Source organism: Mauremys reevesii, linkage group 12 (assembly GCF_016161935.1).
Source record: "Mauremys reevesii isolate NIE-2019 linkage group 12, ASM1616193v1, whole genome shotgun sequence".
Lineage (NCBI taxonomy): Eukaryota > Metazoa > Chordata > Testudines > Geoemydidae > Mauremys > Mauremys reevesii.
Genome location: NC_052634.1, coordinates 37,573,919 through 37,596,153, shown reverse-complemented (window position 1 = coordinate 37,596,153; position 22,235 = coordinate 37,573,919). Strand labels below are relative to the sequence as shown.

Here is a 22,235-nt window from a genome sequence, read left to right as displayed (position 1 = left end):
CAGTTTTTTTTTTTTTTTTTTATCTGTTGCTTGCCTGCTTTTCTGGGCCCGATCCTGCTTTTTGTCCTTTTTACAATGAGATGGGAGTATTAAGGGGGTTGGATCGATCCGGGGTGGGTTTTTTGAGAACGGGGTAAAGGGGAGCGCTCGGTCTGGTGGTGGGAGAGGAGGCTTTTAATAAAGCTTTCAACTTATTATTTGAATATTTGAGAGAGGCGAGTTTTTGATTTTGTCCAGCTACGATTTGCCTCTTCCCACCACTGAATGAAACAATTAACCTCTTCTTTAGCCAATTTAGCTTTAGGTTGGCCGAGTTTGTCATTTAAGATGTCCACTCGGTCTTTGTTCCAAGATTTTAACAGTGGCCACTGAGTTTTGGGATTCCCCTGAGTTAGCCTAGACCATTTTTCCAGAAATTTACAGGAGTCCGGACCCTTCTTACAGGAGTCTGGACCCATCCTAAATATATAAAATGAGCCAGCGTTCGTTTAGGGAACTGTCCTGACTTAGACGTCTGGTTACCCATACAGGAGGACTTCACACACCAATCGCACAAGAAGGAAATTCGGGTTCGTCAGAGCAACACACAAAAGGAGCCCACTGGCTACTGCCTCAATTGCCCTTGCTTTCACACCAGGGGTTTTACCCAAAGTGTGGTGCGGCTGCAATTGTGCAGATTCCACTCACTCAGACCGCAGGGACAGGAACCCCTTGGTCGGCTGATCCCCGGACAGAGATGGCACCCAGACTCAAACACTCCACAGGAAGACAGATAGACACAGAGACAGGACAGTCCTCAGTCCGGACAAAACACAGAAATAATTACCTGACCAGATTCCTGATGTCAGATCCCAGGATCCCTACCAGAACAGAGTGGGAACCAACAGGTTCAATGGCGTAGACTTCACTGTGGTCGTGCACCTTTCCGTTCTGGTGGAGGACCGCTCGGGCCAAATGCCCAGGTGCCGGCTGCCACGGTCGTCCCACAAAACGGTCAGGAATCACACAGCCCCAGTGAAGACGGTTGCCATCTCGGTGGGACCTCCAAATTGTCAAAGTTAGACTCAGGACTCACAGTTTGTCAGACCACTCTGTTTTATTAGCACAGCGCTTCTGCTAATAACACCCAGATAATGTGAGCGGCCATGCAAGACCCAAACAGTCTTATTTATACAGATAAAAGAGCGGGAATCAAACAAAGGGACAGAGGAGAAAACAGCAAAATTCACCTGGGGCATAGCATGCATATCCTACTTCCTTACTAACTCCTATCGATCTAAGGCTAATGCTTCACCAATTGCCCTTAAACGGTGCAATTGTTCTATGTTAATGTCTGTTTTCCTGACACCTGGACTCCAGCATTCCAGCGACTTTCCTTAAAGGTACAGACAGCATTTCTTTAATCCTATCTATTTTTGTAACATAATTCATTCTACTTTCACAAAAGTGACCCTAAGAACCAGCAGCCTCCAGGACAGCAGGTTTGGCCCTCAGAGCAGGGAATGTGTCCCCCAGGCTGCTCTTAGGCCACTGGATGCTCTGGGAACAAGAGGGCTCTGAGTGTAACCCAGGGGTCAGCAACCTCTCAGAAGTGCTGTGCCGAGTCTTCATTTATTCACTCTAATTCAAGGTTCTGCATGCCAGTGATACATTTTAATGTTTTTAGAAGGCCTCTTTCTATAAGTCTATAATATATAACTAACTATTGTTGTATGTAAAGTAAATAAGGTTTTTTAAAATGTTTAAAATGATTTAGTTGGGTTTGGTCCTGCTTTGAGCAAGGGGTTGGACTAGATGACCTCCTGAGGTCCCTTCCAACCCTGAGATTCTATGATTCTATGATAAAAAGCTTCATTTAAAATTAAATTAAAATGCAGAGCCCCCAAGACTTTTGGCCAGGACCTGGGCAGTGTGAAAATCAGCTCGTGTGCCACCTTTGGCACACGTGCCATAGGTTGCCTACCCCTGGTGTAACCCATAGCAAGCAAAGACTATCTGGGGCTGTAGCTCAGTGGTAGAGCACATGCTTTGCATGTATGAGGCCCTGGGTTTAGTCCCCAGCATCTCCAGGTTCTTTTTTTCACCCTCCTGCTTTGCTCATGCCCAGAGGGGATGTGGCCCAGCAGTCTCCCTGCAGGAGTTTCAATCCTGCTCAGTGAGGGGCAAGTGCCAATTGCATGTAAGGTCTGGGGTGGTTTCTGCTCCTAAGTCACCTCAGTACATGTACGATTCCCACCCGCTGTGCTGCTTGGGACAAGGGTAGATGAGAAGGGTGAATCCTCCAGAAAGGTCCCATCTGCACAGACTGAGAGGCAAGGAAACAGAGGGGCAGTCAGTGCTCAGAGAGGAGAGAGGTCAGTGATTTACACCCACCAGGGGACACTGTCTTTTTGAGGCGAGTGCAGTTTGCTTGGGATGGTGCTGACGATGGGTAGAAAAAAGGCTGGAGTCAATGACTGACGAGACCACAGAAGGGGAAGGGGAATGGCAGCCCCACAGAAGGTCCTGGGTGCTCTGATGTCCCAGTTATTGCACCCGGGCCTGTCGTAGAGAGAGAAAAGGCCCAGCGGGACCCAGCCCCCTACAGTGATCCCATGGACAAGAACCTGGCTGGGAGTGGGGTGAAAGCTCCCTGTGGGCAAAGGGGAGCTGAAATCCCTCAGTGTCCTGGAGTTTAAGCAATGGAAGCTTCAAACCCTGCACGTGTGTGGGCTGAGGTGCATCAGCAGAAGGTTGGGCTGGACAGGGGCGGCAGGTTTGGATAATTTTTGGTGGTGCCCAGAATGGGACCAAGTCCTGCCCCACCCCACCCCCACACAGGACCAGCTTTAGGCCGATTCTCCCGATTCCCCTGAATTGGGCCCCACGCCTAAGAGGGCCCCGTGCCCAAGCCCCGGTACCGTGTACCAGCAAGAGCCGGTTCGCCGCACTGGGGTGGCCCGGCTTCCCCAGGGGGCAATTTAAAGGGCCTGGGGCTCCCAGCATGGGCTGGGATAGGGCTGGGGTAGGGCTGCAGGGCGCTGGGGGCTATTTAAAAAGTCCAGGGCTCCCATTGCTTCTACCGCCCCGGCCCTTTAAATAGCCCCCAGAGCCCCGCCGCTTCCCCAGGGCTCCCACAGCTATTTACAGGGCCGGGGTGGTAGAAGCAGGGGAGCCCTGGGCCATGTAAATAGCCCCCAAAACCCGGGCTGCTGCTGCTACCCCGGTGCTGATGGAGGGAGGAGGGGGCACTTACCGTACAGGGTGGGCTGTACCCTCTGTACCTGCACCCCCTGCCCTGCCCTGCCTCCAGCCCCTCTCCCCGTGCCCTGCCTGCACCAGCCCCTGCCTCCAGCCAGCCCCACACCCCCTGCCCACAGCCAGCCCATCTCCAGCCAGCCCCACACCCCCTGCCCACAGCCAGCCCCTGCCTCCAGCCAGCCCCACACCCCCTGCCCACAGCCAGCCCATCTCCAGCCAGCCCTGCACCTCCTGCCCTGCCTGCACCAGCCCCTGCCTCCAGCCAGCCCCCCACCCCCTGCTCTGCCTGCACCAGCCCCTGCCTCCAGCCAGCCCCACACCCCTGCCCACAGCCAGCCCATCTCCAGCCAGCCCCACACCCCCTGCCCACAGCCAGCCCATCTCCAGCCAGCCCCACACCCCCAGCCCACAGCCAGCCCCTCACCAGCCAGCCCTGCACCTCCTGCCCTGCCTGCACCAGCCCCTGTCTCCAGCCAGCCCCGCACCTCCTGCTCACAGCCAGCCCCTGCTGCACACCCTGCCTGCACCAGCCCCGCACCCCCTGCAGCCAGCCCCGCACCCCGTGCCCTGTCTCCAGCCAACCCCTGTCGTACCCCCTGCGGCCCTGCCTGAAGCCAGCCAGCTCCCCACACACCGCACCAGCCCTACACCACCGGCCCTGCACCCCCTGCCCTGTCTCCAGCCAGCCCCGCACCCCCTGCCCTGTCTCCAGCCAACCCCTGCTGCACCCCCCTGCCTGAAGCCAGCCAGTCCCGCACACCCCGTCTCCAGCCCTGCCAAACCCTGCCGCACGCCCCTGCAGCCCTGCCTGAAGCCAGCCAGCCCCACACACCCCGTCTCCAGCCAGCCCCGCACCCCTTGCCCTGCCTGCAGCCAGACCCTACCTCCAGTCAGCCCCTGCCCTGCCTCCAGCCAGCCCCATGTCCACTGGTGCCTGCAGTTCCCAGGGCAGTAACCCTGCACACCTGCTTCAATGAGGGGGGCAGGGAGCAGCTGGGACCCACACATGTGCACACCCTAGGGTGACCAGACAGCAAGTGTGAAAAATCGGGACAGGGGGTGGGGGTTATTAGGATCCTATATAAGAAAAAGTCCCAAAAATTGGGACTGTCCCTATAAAATCAGGACATCTGGTCACCCTAGCACAGCCCCAGGGAGTGGCAGGGACCCACACATGTAAAACGGAATTTGTTTCTAGTTCAGGCCCATCTTTTTAAAAAAGAACTTTAGGTAGGGTTAACATACACCTGTATTTTCCTGGACATGTCAGGCTTTTTGGTTCTTAAATCACTGTCTGGGAGGAATTTTTAAAATTTAAAAATTTAAAAATTCCTCCTGGGAAAATACGGACGCATGGTAACGCTATTGGTACAAAAAATACGTACTGTGGCACATCCCTTAAATCAGAACTTTTTATAGGGAACCGGTTCCTAAGAAATGAAAGTCTTATACATTTTTAGTTATCCCTGCCGGGGCCCCGCTGAAAATGACTGCCCAGAGTTTGAGAACTGTCCCTGTTCTCATTGGACAGATGGGGAGAAGCCTGAAGTACAAAGAAGGGAAGTGACCTTCCCAAGAGCCTACACAGCGAGGTGGTGGCAGAGCCAGAAAGAGAAGCCAACAGTCCTGACTCCTGTTCTAATGGACAAAAAAAACCCCAGAGAAAGGGATAGAGCCCAGGAATCGAGATGGTGGGGAAATTTCATTGAAACCATTTCTGTCAGAAAATCCCCTCAGACTAAACCAGTTTGTTTCTCGAAATCAAAACAAGTGAGATGAAAGTTGTTTGCAAAAATATTTTGTTGCAAAACAAAAGCATCTCCTGTTTGTCACAGTGTGTTAAATTGTCTCGTCGCACACAAAGAGGAGACACTTAGATCTCAAACATTAGATAAGATGCTTCAGTCTGAGCTAAGTAATTGCTGCTCTTAACAATTTCAAAATAAAAAAATACAAATCAAATAGACTATTTCAGCTATTCTATTATGTCATAATCTGCTCTGAGTAAATGTGATAGGACACCGCATATTATGCACTACTCCTAGTGACACTCTCCAATGGATCCCCACCCACCGTGAGGTAGGTAGGAGCAGATCATTATTATCAGCCAGCCAGTGGCAGAGTTGGGAATAGGACCCAAGAGCCCTGATTTTCAAACTAACCATCGCATCTTGAATTTTAGACACTGAATGACCTGAATAAAGTGTTCTCAGATGAGCTCCAGACCAACAACAGTGCACAATAAATATTCAGCAAGTATTTGAGGAGAACTGCAATGTTAGAGAGAATCATGAACTGCTCAGAGACAATTAATGCAGAGGAGCAGCAAAATTCATCAAACATATGACTGGTTATGACTTATTTCCTTGGGCTTCAAAGAGAACAACAAGGACCTGAGTCTCCTCCCTGTCAATAACCCCCTGCTCAGCCAATCAGGTTAGAGACTGAGGACGGGAGGCTGAGGGTTCTCGCCCAAAGGATGGCCCAGGTCACCGGTGGGGATCACTGCCTGAGCACTATTTCAGCCCCACTGTGGCAAATTCAGGCCAATTAGCTACCTGGAGAGGGGTAACAATTAGCCCAGAAGGCTTAGCCAGCAAAATAAGGTTCAGCTGGGGCAGGGGTTAGGAAGCAACTAATCAGGTTCAGCTGGCCCCAGTTGCTAGAGACCTTTTAAACCCTCCCTGACAAGGAAGCAAAAGGGGGGGGGAAGGAGGATGAGAGAAGCAGGGCAGCTGCCAGCAAGGAGGGACAGCTGAGCTCTGAGACTCGTTGCAGGACGGAGGGCATTCTCCCCAAGGGGGGGGAAAGAAACTAGAGCTAGGGGGCCGGCTGAGAAGGAATCAGCCCGGCCTTGTGAGATTGAGAAGGGTTTTCTTTTCCCTTGTGCCCTAGCCTGTGCCTCTGGGGCTGGGAAGGACTGAGCTAACAAGCAGAGGGGCAGGTATTTTGCCACACATGGTGTGAGGAGTGGGATGATGAACACCCCATCCTCTACCTCAGTAGAAAGCTCCTGCCTAGAGAACGGAAGTACGCCATCATGGAGAAGGAATGTCTGGCGGTAAAATGGGCCGTAGAAAGCCTCCGCTATTATTTACTGGGACGGAAATTTGCCCTGGTCACGGACCATGCCCCGTTGCTATGGATGCACCAGAACAAGGACAAGAACGCGCGAGTGACAAGATGGTTCCTGTCGCTTCAGCCCTTCCGCTTCACAGTTCGGCACCGGTCCGGGACTCAACATGGCAATGCGGATGGCCTGTCAAGGGTACATTGTTTTCCGACCCAAGTGGCCCAACCCCGTAGTGTTGAGCGGGGGGGGGGGGATATGTGGCAAATTCAGGCCAATTAGCTACCTGGAGAGGGGTAACAATTAGCCCAGAAGGCTTAGCCAGCAAAATAAGGTTCAGCTGGGGCAGGGGTTAGGAAGCAACTAATCAGGTTCAGCTGGCCCCAGTTGCTAGAGACCTTTTAAACCCTCCCTGACAAGGAAGCAAAAGGGGGGGGAAGGAGGATGAGAGAAGCAGGGCAGCTGCCAGCAAGGAGGGACAGCTGAGCTCTGAGACTCGTTGCAGGACGGAGGGTATTCTCCCCAAGGGGGGGGAAAGAAACTAGAGCTAGGGGGCCGGCTGAGAAGGAATCAGCCCGGCCTTGTGAGATTGAGAAGGGTTTTCTTTTCCCTTGTGCCCTAGCCTGTGCCTCTGGGGCTGGGAAGGACTGAGCTAACAAGCAGAGGGGCAGGTATTTTGCCACACCCACATTTTTGGGTGGACCTCCCACAGTGGGAGCTGCAGAGCATTCCCCTGAGACACATACGCACACCCCTCCTGGTGTTGGGAGGGGAACAGGTGAAAGGACAAAAGAAGCAAGAGACAAAGAGAAAGGAGGGAGGGATGGATGGAGGAAAAGGTGAAACAAAAAGGATAAACCCTAATGACCACAGTGATTCTATGGGACAAAATCCCAGGTGCGAAATAAAATTCTGCCTCCTTAAGTTCGTGTTTTCCATGCCTAGAATTCAACTGTCACCAGATGGATCAGACTGAACAGGTTTCAAACCTTGAGGAGGCTCTTACCTTCTAAACAGGGATGTCTGTTTTCTAGTAAAATCACTAAAAGGGAAGGAGAAAACTGGAAAGAGGTTCCTCCTGGCGCTCATGTCCGTGAACCCGAATACTCTCTCAGTCCTCAGAGAGAGACCTGGAGAAGGAGACTTGCTGAAGCAAAGCCACAGGGGTCTCTGAGGTTTCCCTGGCCCCTCGCCCCTGTCCTGCCTGGCTGATGTCAGCATCTCTCTGTGAGGTCACCACCTCCCCACCACCTTTGACCAATAGTCTCAGGTCCTGCAAAAAGCCTTTGTGATGTCACTGCCACACCCCTCCCTTGCTGTGCCAATGTCCTGCCCCTGGCCAGGCAATTTGGAGGTTTGAGCTACTCCCTGTGGATCACCCCACTCAAGGAGCGTTCGTTCTAGGCAGCAAGCCGGCTAGACAGGAAAACATCAGATGCTGCTCCCAATGCTACACTCAGTTTTTCAGAAATTAGTCGACTTTATGGCCAGAAGAGACCATTAGAGCATCTAATCTGACCCCCTGCATATCACAGGCCTCCTGTATGACACAAGAGCTACTTTTGGGGCAAACACATTCCAGAAAGGCATCTAGTCTTCATTAAATGACATCAGGAGATGGCAAATCCACCTCTTTCCTTGGTAACTTGTTCCTGTGGTGAATCATCCTCGCTGTTGAATATTTGCATCTTATTTGTAATATGAATTTGTCTCTTTTCACCTTCCAGCCACTGGGTCTTGTTATGCCTTTCTCTGCTAGATTCAAGAGCCCTTTCATATCCAATCTTTTCTCTCCATTAAGGCCCCTCAACACTTCAATGAAGTCACCTTTCAATCTTCTTTTGATAAGCTAAACAGGTTGAGCTTGTTCAATAGCTCGCTAGAAGGCATTTTTCTCCAGCCCTCAGAACATTTATTGGCTCTGTTGGTGTCACTAGGCCTAAGTAAACCAAAGTTGTGACTGCAGGCCTGAGTGAACCAGAGGTCTTCCATGCTGTGAACTTTAACCAGCCTAAGATGCTAACAGACAGCAAGCAAAATGTGTAACTGTCAGCTGTCTCAGCTTGCAAATGCAGGAGTTTAAAACAGCAGAAGCGGCGGGGAGGAAAATCTGTATGTGTTTGTGCTGTGAAGGCCATAGATAAGCATGCGAATGAGAACTTTTCTAACACGCTGAAATGTAATGTTTAAAGTAACTGCTGTTGTGAAGGGAGGGGTGAGGGGGAAAACCAAACAAAAGGCTTACACAAACAAGTGGGGTATAAATGCTGGGACCCCGCCTGCGCGCGGGTGTGCAGGATTTGAGAATGCTTTTTCTCCCTGGCACCTTATTTGGGCTCAAATAAACCTGGTTTTGCTTCTCCACCCTGGTGTGTCAATTAGTGCTACGCACACTAGGCAATGAACCCTGCTGTTGCTCCGCCTCAGGCTCTTTGAGCCGGCAACAGCTCTTTGGTTATCAGACTCCTGAACTGCAGCTGGATGTGACTCTTGTTCTTCTGCACAGCACAGCTCCTGGAGAAGAGGGATCTGCAAATGTACATTCATATGATACCTTTGTTTAATTGATGAAAACATAAATTGACACTTTGAGGACTGAAACTGATTTCAGCTGATAGACAGCTTTGCTAGGTATTTATGCATTTGGACAGTGAAATGTTGAGTGTTTACATCCATATCAAGCACCCCTGTACAGTGGAGCTCCTGAACAGAATGGAGAATGAAAATGAAAATGTTTTCCTTTTTTTTAAAAAAAGAAAGAAGATTATAAGAAAACACTGGGGTTTGAATCAAGGACCACTTGATCTGCAATCAAGCACTTTACCACTCAGCTATACTCCCATGATAGCAAAAGCATCGACTCATGATCTCCAGGACTTTAAAGGACAGACCCTGCTTCATCGAGGTCCTTTGCCATTCCCAGGCTACAGATGGTTTTAAAAATGGGGTTTGATTAAACTTGTTAAATGTGGCAAACACCACAGCTTGCACACCCACCGATATAGCTTCTCCCACTGACATAGCTGCCACCTCTTGGGGAAGTGGATTAACTGCACCCACAGGAAAACTCTCTCCCCTCAGCATAGAGCAGTGGTTCTCAAGCTGTGAGTCAGGACCCCAAAGTGGGTCATAACCCTGTTTTAATGGGGTCACCAGGGCTGGCATTAGACTTCTTGGGGCCTGGGGCTGAAGCCAAAAGTCTGAGACCCACCACCCAGGGCTGAATCCCTCAAGCTCTGGTTTTGCCCTTCCCCAACTGGATAAGAGGGCACAGTGTGAAATGTTTGGGGACCACTGGTTTAGGGTGATGTTCTCAATCACTTCTATGAAGTCCAATAAAAGCTATTCCTCACCCACCTACCCCTCCATCAGGACCGACTAGGTATGTTCTGCTGCCCTTCACTCATGCAGGAAGGATAATAACATTTCATTCCACTCAATCCTAAAGTGATTTGTAACCCGCCACCAGCCAAAACTGGTCATTTTTGGGAAAGTGGCCCCATCATGCTGCATATCTAGGCAGAGTAGGTTTGTCTATGCAAACATCATCTGTTCCTGAAGTCTTTCCCCCAGATCCTCACTAGATGTGAGGAGGGAGCTCATTCAGCCCCTGCTTCCGCTTAGTATTTAAAAATGCCTTATTGCCCCTGTCTCTGCTGACCTTAGATTTCTCCTCCTGTCCTTTTCTTTACAGTTCTGATGAGGTGGCCGAGTGGTTAAGGTAATGGACTGCTAATCCATTGTGCTCTGCACGCGTGGGTTCGAATCCCATCCTCATCGGCTGCATTTAGTCTTCACCCATCCTTTATAGACAACCATCTCCCCCTTTGGTACAATGACAGATCAAACAATGGTACTTCTTGCAAACAGAAACTCAGAACTCCCTTACTTTAAATAAAATGTCTAAATCCCAGATTTCTAAAACAAAACAAAAAAATTCTCTAGTTCTGTATTTCTTAGTTTTTATCTCAAAAGGGAACATCCCTCTCATCTCCCTCAACCACCCTGGCACCTCCCCAAATTATTAAAATATCCTCAACCCGAGCAAGGCCAGAGCAGTGAACCAGAGATAGTGTCTAGACCAAGCTGTTCTGAAGGAGGCAACTCAAACATTTTCTCCCTACTTCCCTTGGCAAGGTCTGACTGAGAAAACAAAATTCCCCAGACTGAAAATTTTCTGCTGAAACACCCATACTAGTCTGTTTGGGGACATTGATTTGAATGTATTATTATTATTCTCTTCTGATTCATCTCAGTTCAGTCTTTGTCCTCCAGGTGTGTTTCCACCTGCCGAGTTGTGGGGGAGAGAGGCCAAGTCATGATGTCTCTTCCCCTCTTTCATAGCTTCTTCCAACTTGCTAGGAAGCTCCTTTGCTACCATGTGAGTCAAGCAGTGTCCATTGTCGCTGTGCTATCTCGGAGAAGCCTGCATTGTACACGGTTCCTGGGATAGTCCTTGGGAGTGTGGATCCCTTCAATGGGCCAGCAGTGAGTCTGGCTCCTCCCTTGTCACACCTGGGCTGGTGGGGGGCATTTCCCAACCTCATAACATATCCCAGTAACGCACACAGAGCAAAACTTCATAACTTCCCAACCAATGCGAGCACACACAATCCAACACGATATTAATGTACAACAGATGAAGACTTTTGAAATGATACCTCACCAGGCAGACTTTGTACAAACCATCTCATCATTATATGAGAGTGGTGAATATGGGGCTTCCAGGTGCTGCTTTGAGCACAGCGTGCCACACCTGGGCTTCCATTGCAGTGGAGATGTATCCTTCGAGTCTATCTCTCCTGGGATAAAGATGGCAGCAGGGCTGGCCTGGGTCATCTGACTTGGGCTCCTGGAGCTAAAGCTGAGGGGCTAAAAACTGTGGTGCAGATATTTGTGTTCACACTGAAGCCTGGGTTCAGAAACCCTCACCCCTCGTGGGGCCTCAGAGGTTGGGTTCAAGCCCATATGTCTGCACTGTAATTTTATAGTCTTGTGGTCCAAGCCCCATTACCCTGAATCAGCTGACCCGGGCTTTGAGACAGGTGCCCTGGGTGTTTTAATCACAATATAGACATAATGTTAGGCTACGTCTACAGTGCAATGAAACACTCACGACTGGCCCGTGTCACATTAATCAGGGCCATGTGGCTTGGTCTGGAGTAAAGTTGCAGTGTCCGTGTCTGGGCTCAGGCTCAGTCCCCTGCTCTAGGAGCCCAGAAGGTTTGGAGGGAGTTTAGCGAGTGGAAGTGGTGAAACCGCAGGGAAGTATTACCATGGACTTGATGGCATTTCTCCTTTGTTCTGTCTGCTCTGAGGCAGGGACAAAAACACGTCCTGCTGCATTCGTTATTTCATAGGGTGGTTTAGGATTTTCATTCTCAGACACTGGGCACAAAGCAGGACTCAACCCTCGGCATAAACTAAATGAGCTGCCCACAGATTCTGGCAGCTGCAAAGAGCCATTTGGTGTGAGAGCTCAGACCTGCCCCTGTCCCAGAGGGAGGGGGTCATCTGTGAGGGGACTGGACCACTGACCTATCAGCTCTTAACTCCCAAACTTTCAGTAGATCTATTATCAGTGCCTGTGAGTGTAATTTAAACCATAAGAAAAACCACACTAGGCTAGACCAAAGGTCCATCTCACTCTGAGTCTTGTTTTCTGACAGTAGCCAATGCCAGGTGCCCCAAAAGCATCTCAACAAGGCACCACTGGGAGTTGAACCCAGGATCTCCTGGTTTATTAAACAAGGGCTTTAGCCAGCTAAGAAAAGCAAAAGTGAATCTTGCCTTAATGGGCCGCTGATAGAAAAGCATCCCAGAGAGCAAAGCAATAGGCTAAAAAGAAACCTCGCAGCTGTTGAAGTAGTTGAGCTGGGCGAGACTAAAGGTCTGTGGTTCAATCCCAAGATTTGGGGGGGGCTCTTCTTTCCCCCTTTGTGCAAGGGTGGGCTGTTTTCTGAAAGTGCAGCAGTTCCTTTAACTGCCACAAATCCCTCATTTCAGGCTATGCAGCAGGAAAAGGCAGCATGGGCTTCTGCACTGAGTTGGCCCACCTGACCTTTCATTCTTCTCTTGCTCTTTGTCAGCAAGGGGAAGAAAAAGAAGCTCCCCTTCAAGCAAGGTTCAGAAGGGGGACGTAAGGATGACTTCCTGAGCACCGGCTCCAGTCCTCTGCTCTACCAGCTGACCTGTCGAAGGGCTGCCATCACTCGCTCTGTTTTCCCATCGGTGTGTGCCAGGGCAAGCAGCAACCAAGTTGATAGAGTTTCTGTAGTGTTGTGGTTATCACATTTGCCTAATACATAAAAGGTCCCTGGTTCAAAACCACGCAGAAACATACTGGCTTCCCTTTCTCAGATCCCCTTGCTGTTCAGGAAGGCACTTCTTCTCCTATTGGCCTGTTCCTGGGATACCTCCAACCCCTGTATGACAAAGGGTGCTGACATCAGTGGAGAAAGCTATTAGTATAAAATATCTATGCTGAATTCTGATTTGGGGTCCATAGGAATGGAGCAACTCCTTTCATTGTCCAACAGGTACATTCCTAGGGGTTAAAGCAAAGAAACAGTGAAAGTATATGGCAATAAAGATTGTTTTCTGTGTGTCTAAAGGCAAGGCATTGGTCTCTTGGGAAGGAAGGTGGAAGGATGCAATATCTTATACTGACATGTGCCAACTTCTCATAAACTCAAGGTTGGCTCTGTGGAAAGAACGTCTCCCTACAGAAGAGACTAACACAATAGGAACAGGGATTCTTTGTTCAGTCTGCAACTCTGAATAAGACACAATTATTTAGTTCTTAGCTCCAACACCTGGCAATTTGCTGACCAGGCCTATCTTAACAAGCAAGTCTTTCTGTTTACCCAGCTTTCTCTTACAGTAATGCCAAAATTCTTGATTCAGGCTTGTAGCAGTGATGGAATAAACTGCAGGTTCAAATCAAGTCTCTGGAGTCCATCCACAGCTGGGATAGGTCATTCAGTCCTTTGTACAGAGCTTCAGTTTGTAGCAAAGTCCCTCCAGAGGTATGATGACAAGATGGAGATGAGGCATCAGCCTTTTAGAGTCTCTTGCCATGTGGTCTTTGCTTTCTTTGTCCCAAGGACACTCTATCCAGCATGTGGCATAGAAAAACCTTAGAGTTCTGTGCATAGGCAGGTCCCTGCATACTTTGCTGAGGCACAAGGTTTATCTGCCTTCTCTCAATGGGTCGACTGTATAGCTGATGGTCCTTAATGGGCCATCAAGCAGGCTAGGCAGAACTGACACCAACTTGTCTGGGATGTTTCCCGGAAGCATAACACAAGTTTGAAATACGGACAGCATAGAGCCAATATTCATAACGTCAACTACAAAAATGATACATATCTAGAGATAGCATCATTATAATCAGCCAATCAGAACCTCTCCATAGACCCCTTACATGACAACCTTTCTACCATATTGGCTGCAAATATAGAACAGTGGTCGCAACGGTGATCTATACAGTTATAGATTATGTCAATAACGTCACAGGAGGTGACACGGCATCAGTGAGACTGATACTGGAATACTGCCTCCAGTTTTGGTGTCCTCATTTGAAAAAGATGTTGTGAAATTGTCAGCAAAGAGCCACCAAATGTTCTGAGGGCTGGAGAAAAATGCCTTCTAGTGAGCTATTGAACGAGCTCAACCTGTTTAGTTTATCAAAAGAAGATTGAAAGGTGACTTCATTAAAGTGTTGAAGGGCCTTAATGAAGAGAAAATATTGGGTATTAAAGGGCTCTTTAATTGAGCAGAGAAAGGCATAACAGGACCCAGGGGCTGAAAGGTGAAAAGAGACAAATTCATATTATAAATAAGGCACAAAAATTCAACAGCGAGGATCCGTCTTGCATCCGAAGAAGTGAGTATTCACCCACGAAAGCTCATGCTGCAAAACGTCTGTTAGTCTATAAGGTACCACAGGACTCTTTGTTGCTTTAACAGCGGGGTGATCCACAGGGAGTAGCTCAAACCGCCACAGTGCCTGGCCAGGGACAGGACATTAGCACAGCAAGGGAGGGGTGTGGCAGTGACATCACAAAGGCTTTTTGCAGGACCTCAGACTATTGGTCAAAGGTGGTGGGGAGGTGGTGACCTCACAGAGAGATGCTGACATCAGCCAGGCAGGACAGGGGCGAGAGGCCAGGGAAACCTCAGAGACCCCTGTGGCTTTTCTTCAGCAAGTCTCCTTCTCCAGGTCTCTCTTTGAGGACTGAGAGAGTATTCGGGTTCAAGGACGTGAGTGCCAGGAGGAACCTCTTTTGAGTTTTCTCCTTCCCTTTTCCTGATTTTACTAGAAAACAGCCGTCCCTGTTTAGAAGGTAAGAGCCTCCTCGAGGTTTGAAACCTGTTCAGTCTGATCCATCTGGTGACAGTTGAATTCTAGGCATGGAAAACACGAGCTTAAGGAGGCAGAATTTTATTCTGCACCTGGAATTTTGTCCCATAGAATCACTGGGGACATTAGGGTTTGTCCTTTTTGTTTCACCTTTTCCTCCATCAATCCCTTCCTCCTTTCTCTTTGTCTCTTGCTTCTTTTGTCCTTTCTCTTGTTCCCCTCCCAACACCAGGAGTGTGTGTGTATGTGTGTGTGTTGCGGGGTAGCAGTGTGGTTTTTCCCCGTGTAGCCAGCACCAGACCTGGCACCACCCCCAGCTCTGCCCCCTTCCTGCCACTGCGACCCCATGTCACCTCCTGACCCTGGCTGGGCACCCCCGGCCCCTCGTAGCAGGGGGCTGTGCAGGAGGGTCTCCTTGCAACCATGAGTGGGTGTCTGGTGGGTGCTGTCACCTCCGCCAGAGACCCCCAAGAAACTCACTAGCTTCCTCCACATGCGAGGAGGGGCTCCTACTTTCTGACTTGGGGAGGGAGATTCCGTGATGTCAGAGCCCATGGGGGGAGGGGTTCGAATCACGAGTCTGGAGTGGCAGGGCAACCCCCTCCCCCAGTCAGATTCTGCTAGGGGGCTGGGCTGGGATCTGTAGGGAGGGAGACACAGGAAAAAGCAGCTGCCACTATGGAACCCAGGAGTCCTGGCTCCCAGTCCCCCTGCTCTCATCTCTAGACCCCCCTCCACTCCCAGAGCCAGGGATAGAACCCAGAGGTCCTGGCGCCCAGCCGCCTCCCTGCTCTGACCACTAGACCCCACTCCCCTTTTAGGCTCGCTGCCACTTCTATCCACCCACCCCACCTGTCCATCCCTTTGCTGCAGGTTTCTGGGGTGTCACCCCTGCTCTGCACACCCCCAGTGCAGCCCAAGGCCTTTCCTCCCCCCAACCACACATCCTCACCCCACTCGTGCTGGATCATCTGCTTGGCCCCCTGCCCCCTCTCGGGGTGCGCTGTGCGGCGTGGCTGGGGATTGTGCAATGGCCCAGCACCAGGCAACGCAGAACGTAAACCACAGGCCCTGCCCTGCCCCACCACACTGGAGCTGCCTTCCAGGTGCATCGGAGCCCAGTGCCCTGCACCTGTTCCCTCCTGCCCCACAAGGGGTGAGCTGCAGTCGCCACCATGCTCTGCAGAGGGGAGAAGGGTCAAGCCAACCAGCCCATTTAGGATGGGGGAATCAACACCCTTTTTTCTGCACAGCCACTGACCATCAGCAGGATTCCTCCTCCTCCTCCCTCCTGTGCCTCGTGTGACTAAATCTCTGTACCTAGACAGCCGGTCCATCCGCTGCACCCCAGTCCCCCATGCCTGAGCCTCCCTGCCAAAGCCCTGCCCCTGGCTCCAGAGAATTAAGTCTCACATTTCACTGGGAACTCGACTTCTTGTGCCCAGAGAGTCTCGGACCCCCTCGGTAGATGACCTGAGTCTGAGAAACACAGTGTCCGTCTTCTCTAAAGAAGTACTTGGAGAGTTTATTCTAGGGTGACCATGTGGCCTAATGGGTAAGGCAGCTGACTTTAGATCAGGCAATTGAAGGTTCGAGTCCCTTCGTGGTTGTGCTTGTGCAGTTTTACCTTTGTGCTGAAAGTCCTGCTCCCTTCAGGGCCTGAACCTCTTCTTGGCTGCTCAGGCCAATGCTCTGGCTTCAGCTAGAGCCCCGGGAAGGAGCTGGGGGTCGGGCATCACAAAGGCTGGGGCATGAGCCCCAGGTGCTTCCAGTCTCGCCTTTGCCATTCCTGACTTGCCAAAGAAAATGGGCAGCTTCCCGGGCTAGAGTGTGGAGCACTTTCCCTCTTCCAAGTGTGCGCCTGTCCCTGTGCTGGAGGGGGTTTGCTACATAGCACCTTGGGAGCCTGGGTGTTTCTCTGCTTCTCGCCAGCTGGGGAAAAGCCTCTTGGGGAAAAATCTCCTGCCCCACTGCAAGAGTGAGCACCTATAGCACGAACGGTCAGAGGCCCCACCAGGGGGGTTGGCCCTGCTTTCCTACCATCTTCTGATGGTGGCCACAGAGCATCAGCAGCCGCCCTGCATGCTGGTCTGTGGGTGGCTTTCAGTGGGTGTTTGGCATGGCAGGGAGCAGGCTGGCTGGGGTTCTTTGTCGCTGTCTGCTGGCCACACATAGGCATGGTCCTGCCCTCCTCTGAACAGCCAGAGTTAGTCTGTGCTTAGAAAGCAGAGACACAGGAGACTCAAGACAAGAGGGTGAGAAAGATTGAGAAAGGACCTATGAAGACAGCCCACACTACAGGGACGCTGCCTGGTTAAGGGATGTGGCAGCAATTGAAATGTGCTTGGGAGGATGGTGATGAGGGATTGAAAAAATGAAAGATGAGACGAAATGAGGGAAGCTGAATGGCAGCTCCACGTAGGGTCATTGTGATCAAACACCCCACCCATGGGCACCTCGAACTGTGCTAGACACACAGAAAAGGCAAAGAGGGATCCAGCCCCTGAGTGATCCTCTTCGGGGAGAAGAGCCCCTGGATAATTAGGAGGTGGGTTGGGAATGGAGTGGAAGGTACCTCAGGACGAGGAGAGATGAAGGCCTCAGAGCTAGGGACACTAGGCAATATGAGTGAAAGGGCTTCACACCCTCCAGCAGCAACAGCTGAGGGCTGCAGGTTCGGCCTGAGATCCCTGGGGAATGTCTCCACCCCCATCTGGAGTTGGTTTAGATTTAAACAATGATGCAGCCTCTGCTCCTGAGCAAAAGCACCGGAACCTTGGTAGAAGTGGGGGAGCCCCGAGGCCCTGCCCTTCTCCATGGCCCCAACTCTCTTCTTCCCCTGGAGGCCCTGCCCCCAAGCCAGGACAGACACTGAAGTCGGGCCATGGTAAAAGCCACCTAGGGAGCCCAAGGCTCTGTGGGGAGCTCCAAACCCTCCACCTGCCCTGGGTTAGGGGCCGGGGTGCCGAAGAGCCTGTGGTCATCAGCTGAGGCAGCCAGGAATGCAGCGATGAGTCAGCCCAAAGGAGGGAAGGCATCTCTAGCTGGATTCTCGGGTTCAATATCAGGGGGCCATCTGGACCAAAGATCTCCCTTGAGCGGGCATTAGTAACCCAGCAGGAAGGAAAAGAGACTTTTGTGCATTGGGGATGCTGAGCAGTAGGGCCTCCAGGGCTTCGTACCAATACGACACAGCTCCAGCAGATCCTGCCAAGCTCCGAACTGGGACTGTGAGAGTCAGAGTCCTGAGGGCCGACCATCACACCACGGGACCAGCTGGCTGTGGGTTTTTGGCAGAACACCTGTGACCACTAGTATTCACATGGCAGACTTGTCCACTGCGCTCCTTGGTTCTCTCCAGCTGCTCCCTCCCTCGAGACCCTGTCTCCTCCCCTATCTCTAGTTCTCGTCTCTGCTCTTACCTCACCCCCTTTGTTTTCTCAGGGACCTAGCCCCACATTGCTGTGCTGGCCACGATCCCGTTTACCCTTCCAGATCGGCTGGGCCAGGAGCACATTCCCAGGTGGTTCTCCCCTAGGCAGAGAGCAGTGATGTCTGGTGTGTCCTCACGGGAAACCAGCTCCCAGAAACAGAGCCAGGAGCTGGTCCCAGCGCATCCCCCATCCGCTGTGAGGAGAGAAAATCACCCCCAGCCCAAGGCCCAGCTGCAAAGCACTTGCTGAATTACAGGCTGTCTTGGAAGCCCCCTGCACTGTGCTGTGCCCACAAATCCATCTCCCCAGCCACAGGGGGACTTCAATGTCATCGAAATCAGAGCCGGGGGGAAGGGAGCAGACAGGGTTAAACCTGTGGTGCTTATGGCCCACCACACGCATTGGCCTCCCCTCAGGCAGGGGATTTATTGGCCCTGGATCACCTGTACCCTATAGCCTGGATCTCTGACACCCCCAGACCCAGCTGGGGAGCTGCTGTTGCAGCCCCTCTGGGGAAGAAGTGGGAGCCACACTCGCCAGTGGCAATAGTTCAGAGGTGGCCACAGACTCTGTGACGCAGGAAGATGGGGGCTTGGCTCTGTATTTCCCCTGGCAGGAAGAACAGAGGCTCAGGGGGGCACAAGAAGGGGCCAAGGTGACAAACAGGAACAGGGGAGATTTTCTTCTTGTTGCAATTCATCAAAATCTCATCCCTGGAAAGCTCCAGCAGGGGGGAACTCAGCCCACCAACCCCTCAGTGAGCTACATAGATACAGGGCCGTCCTTACCCATAGGCAAACTACGCAGCTGTCTAGGGCACCAAGAAATCTGAGGCACCAAATTGCCCCAAATTTCCTGGTGCCCTGCGCAGCTGCGTACTGCTCCAGCGGCCAGCCCGATCCCCCGGCTGGCTGAGCTGGCCAGGAAAGCTGCCCCTGCCTCTGCTCCACCTCTTCCCCACCGCCCCCATCCCTGGTCTACCCCCACCCTCCTCTTCCCACCCCTGCTCCACCCCATCCCCCCCCACTCCGCCCCTTCCCCTGAGCTACATCCCGGTGGAGGGCAGGAGGGATCAGGCGCACCTGGCACTCACCGGGCGATGGGAAGTGGAACGACCTGGCCCCAGCCTGCTCTGCTTCACCAGCTCCCAGCCACGCCACTGGTGAGTGCTGGGGGGTGTTTTTCCCCCACTCCACCAAGTTCTAAGGCTGGGAGCAGAGTGCAGCAGGCTGGGGCCGGATCACTCCACTTCCCGCCGCCCCGTGAGTGTGGGGTTGGGCCTGCCCTGCAATTACCGAGCGGCGGGAAATGGAGTGACCTGGCCCCAGCCTGCTCCGCTCTGCCAGCTTGGGCTGGGGGACAGGGGTGCCCTGTAGGGCACCAAAATGTCTAGGGACAACCCTGAATAGATCATTTTCCCACAGGGACTGATGGCTGTTAGAATAGAAATATTCAGGCTGCCTGTACAGGCCTAGACTTTAAGAACTTAGGTGCATTTTTATCACTTAGCTAGTGACAGGGGTATAAAACAAAGACCCAAAATCCCAGTCTGCCTGTGTCTGGGCCTTCTCTCCGTAGGAGAGTCTGAGCCTTGTTCGTAGGCGAAGGCCTTTGGCTAAGCAGCAGGGGCAGCCATAAGCTGGGAAGCGAACGGTCCCATCCTCACCCCCCCAAACCCGTCACACTGAACTAAGGTGGGGTTGGGCTGTTAGGAAGACGATCCTGTCCCGATAGTGCCCATCACCACCAGATAAAGAAACAGATCTTAAGGGAGCATCCGGTCTGGCAAGAAATCCCTTCTCAATGGTTGTGGTTGTGAAACCCTCATTTCTGTAGGGTTTATCTTTCTGGCCCTCACTTTTCTATTGTCAATCTGTCTGTTTCTCTAATTGTTTCTGAATGCTGCAGAATTAATTTTGCTGGGTGTAAGTTAATTATGGGAGTGAGATGTAATTGGTTAGAGAATTCTGTTACAATAGGTTAGAATTGGTTAGTTACAATGATTGGTTAAGGTCTAGCTGAGAATATTACTGTGTAAACTGGGGTCAGACAGGAAGTGGGCGGGGAAATTGGAATCATGCTAGTGGGGGGTGGGGGATGGGGATGGGGATGGGACTAGGGAACGGGGAACAGGGACACAGCCAAAGCTCTGTGGTGTCAGAGCTGGGAAGGGGGACATGGGGTAAACACGCTGCAGTGTCAGAGCTCATAGACTCATAGACTTTAAGGTCAGAAGGGACCATTATGATCGTCCAGTCCGACCTCCTGCACAACGCAGGCCACAGACTCTCACCCACCCACTCCTGTAACAAACCCCTGCCCTATGTCTGAGCTATCCAAGTCCTCAACTCGTTGTTTCAAGACTTCAAGGTGCAGAGAATCCTCCAGCAAGTGACCCATGCCCCACGCTGCAGAAGAAGGTGAACCCGCCCCCGCCCCAGGGTCTCTGCCAACCTGCCCTGGAGGAAAATTCCTTCCCAACCCCAAATATGGTGATCAGCTAAATCCTGAGCATGTGGGCAGGACTCACCCGCCAGCACCCAGGAAAGAATTGTCTGTAGGGATGTGGGGTAAACGCTCTGCGGTGTCAGAGCTGGGAAGGGAACAACGTGAAACAGACTCTGTCGGTCTATAGAGATAAGCCCGACTGGTGTGAAGGGCTTCGGAATCTGCTTGCTTGGAAACTAACCCCAGTAACCATCCCTTTGTCTGCACTTCCGGTCTTTTGCTGCTTGCTGTCTGCGTGACAAGAGCCAGGGAAGTGGGCGGGGGAAGGGAAAGCCCTCTAACAATGGCTCCTTGCTCCTCTCCCTCCAGGCTCAGGGGTCAAGGATGGGCAGGACTCCAGGCTCTGCTTGATGGATCCTGGCACAGGGGCTGCAGGAGGGAGGGGGGAAGAAAGGATTGCAGGTTCTGACCTGTGCTGTGGAGAGGAGGTAATAGGTGAAGGGGGTGTTTTTGACTCTTCCCCTGCCTCAGGGTCCCCAGGGCTGGAATTCTACATTCCACAGGGCCAAATAACTGTGTGAAGCCATTTGGCTAATGAAAACCAGTGCTCCAGGTGAGGCTTGAACTCACAACCTCAGCATAACTCCTCTCAGCACTGCCCTATAAGTACTGCACACTAACCAATTGCGCCACTGGAGCACCTGTTATGATTCTCCAAAATCCCTAGGTTGATACAGCCAAGGAGTGACCCCTAAACATTCTCAGTGGAGCTGAGAGCAGGTAGCGACAAGTGTTGTACTCGGTGGGGTGGATTCTTCTTAAGGGTTCCGGGCACCATTTGACACTTTTGTTCTTCTCTGTGTAATAACAGAGCTGGCTAAGACTCAACGGAGAGTCTTGCTGCAGACCAACAGATCTGAAATCACTGGGAACCAGCTCTAAGCATTAGTCCTGCTTTGGGACAGTGTCTCTCATGGAAGAAACTGCCCAGTCTGCGCTAGCAGTGAGGCTCCCTCACTAACAGCTGAAATCAGGGAGAGCTGTGTGAAGTGCAGGGCCCCAGAGGGGCCTGAACATGGGGGAACAACACCCCAGGACATTAAAAAATGGGAGGGCTCTGCCTTGCCACTTTGTAATGACTGTAAGGGTGAGTGAGGGTGGGGAGGGGACAGAGAGCAGTGAGCGGGAGGAAGGATCTTGGGGGATGAGGGAGTGTAGGAGCGGGGCATTGGGGAGGGGGTGGTGAAGGGGCGTGGCCTCAAGTAGAAGGGGTGGGGCTACTGCTTGGGCTCTGGTGGCCACCACATTTAGGCAGCGCCACCCAGGCGGGGGGGCAAGTGGGGCAAAAAACCCCTCCATAGCAGTCCAGTTCCTTGCTGTTGCTTGGCTAACCACTGCATGCATGTGCTATACCGTATGCCCTGAGCTGATTCCCAGCTTTTGGGCTCAATACAGCCTTATCCCTTCATGTCTCTGTGGCGCAATGGGTCAGTGCGTTTGGCTGTTAACCGAAAGGATTGTGGTTTGAGCCCACCCAGGGATGAGGCTAAGCCCGTGCTACTTCCTTGCTACCCCGAGGCCTGTGGGGGAGCCTCAAAGGTCCCATTTTGCTGCCTCTTGGCCTCAGTGCTTTCAGCTGGTGGTCCAAAGAGCAGGCTGGATGCCATTCAGAAACCCA

The 22,235-nt window shown here is 52.0% G+C and overlaps 3 non-coding genes across 3 annotated transcripts; 2 read left to right on the top strand and 1 right to left on the bottom strand.

The window, feature by feature from the left end:
* Positions 1 to 1,997: 1,997 nt before the first annotated feature.
* TRNAA-UGC lies at positions 1,998 to 2,069 on the top strand. Its single transcript has one exon. It is a non-coding gene; the product is annotated as a tRNA-Ala (tRNA).
* Positions 2,070 to 10,008: 7,939 nt separating this feature from the next.
* On the top strand, positions 10,009 to 10,090 carry TRNAS-GCU. Its single transcript has one exon. It is a non-coding gene; the product is annotated as a tRNA-Ser (tRNA).
* An 11,072-nt stretch (positions 10,091 to 21,162) lies between these two features.
* On the bottom strand, positions 21,163 to 21,256 carry TRNAI-UAU. Its single transcript has 2 exons — positions 21,219 to 21,256; positions 21,163 to 21,198 (listed from the first exon to the last, which is right to left on the bottom strand). It is a non-coding gene; the product is annotated as a tRNA-Ile (tRNA).
* Positions 21,257 to 22,235: the final 979 nt, after the last annotated feature.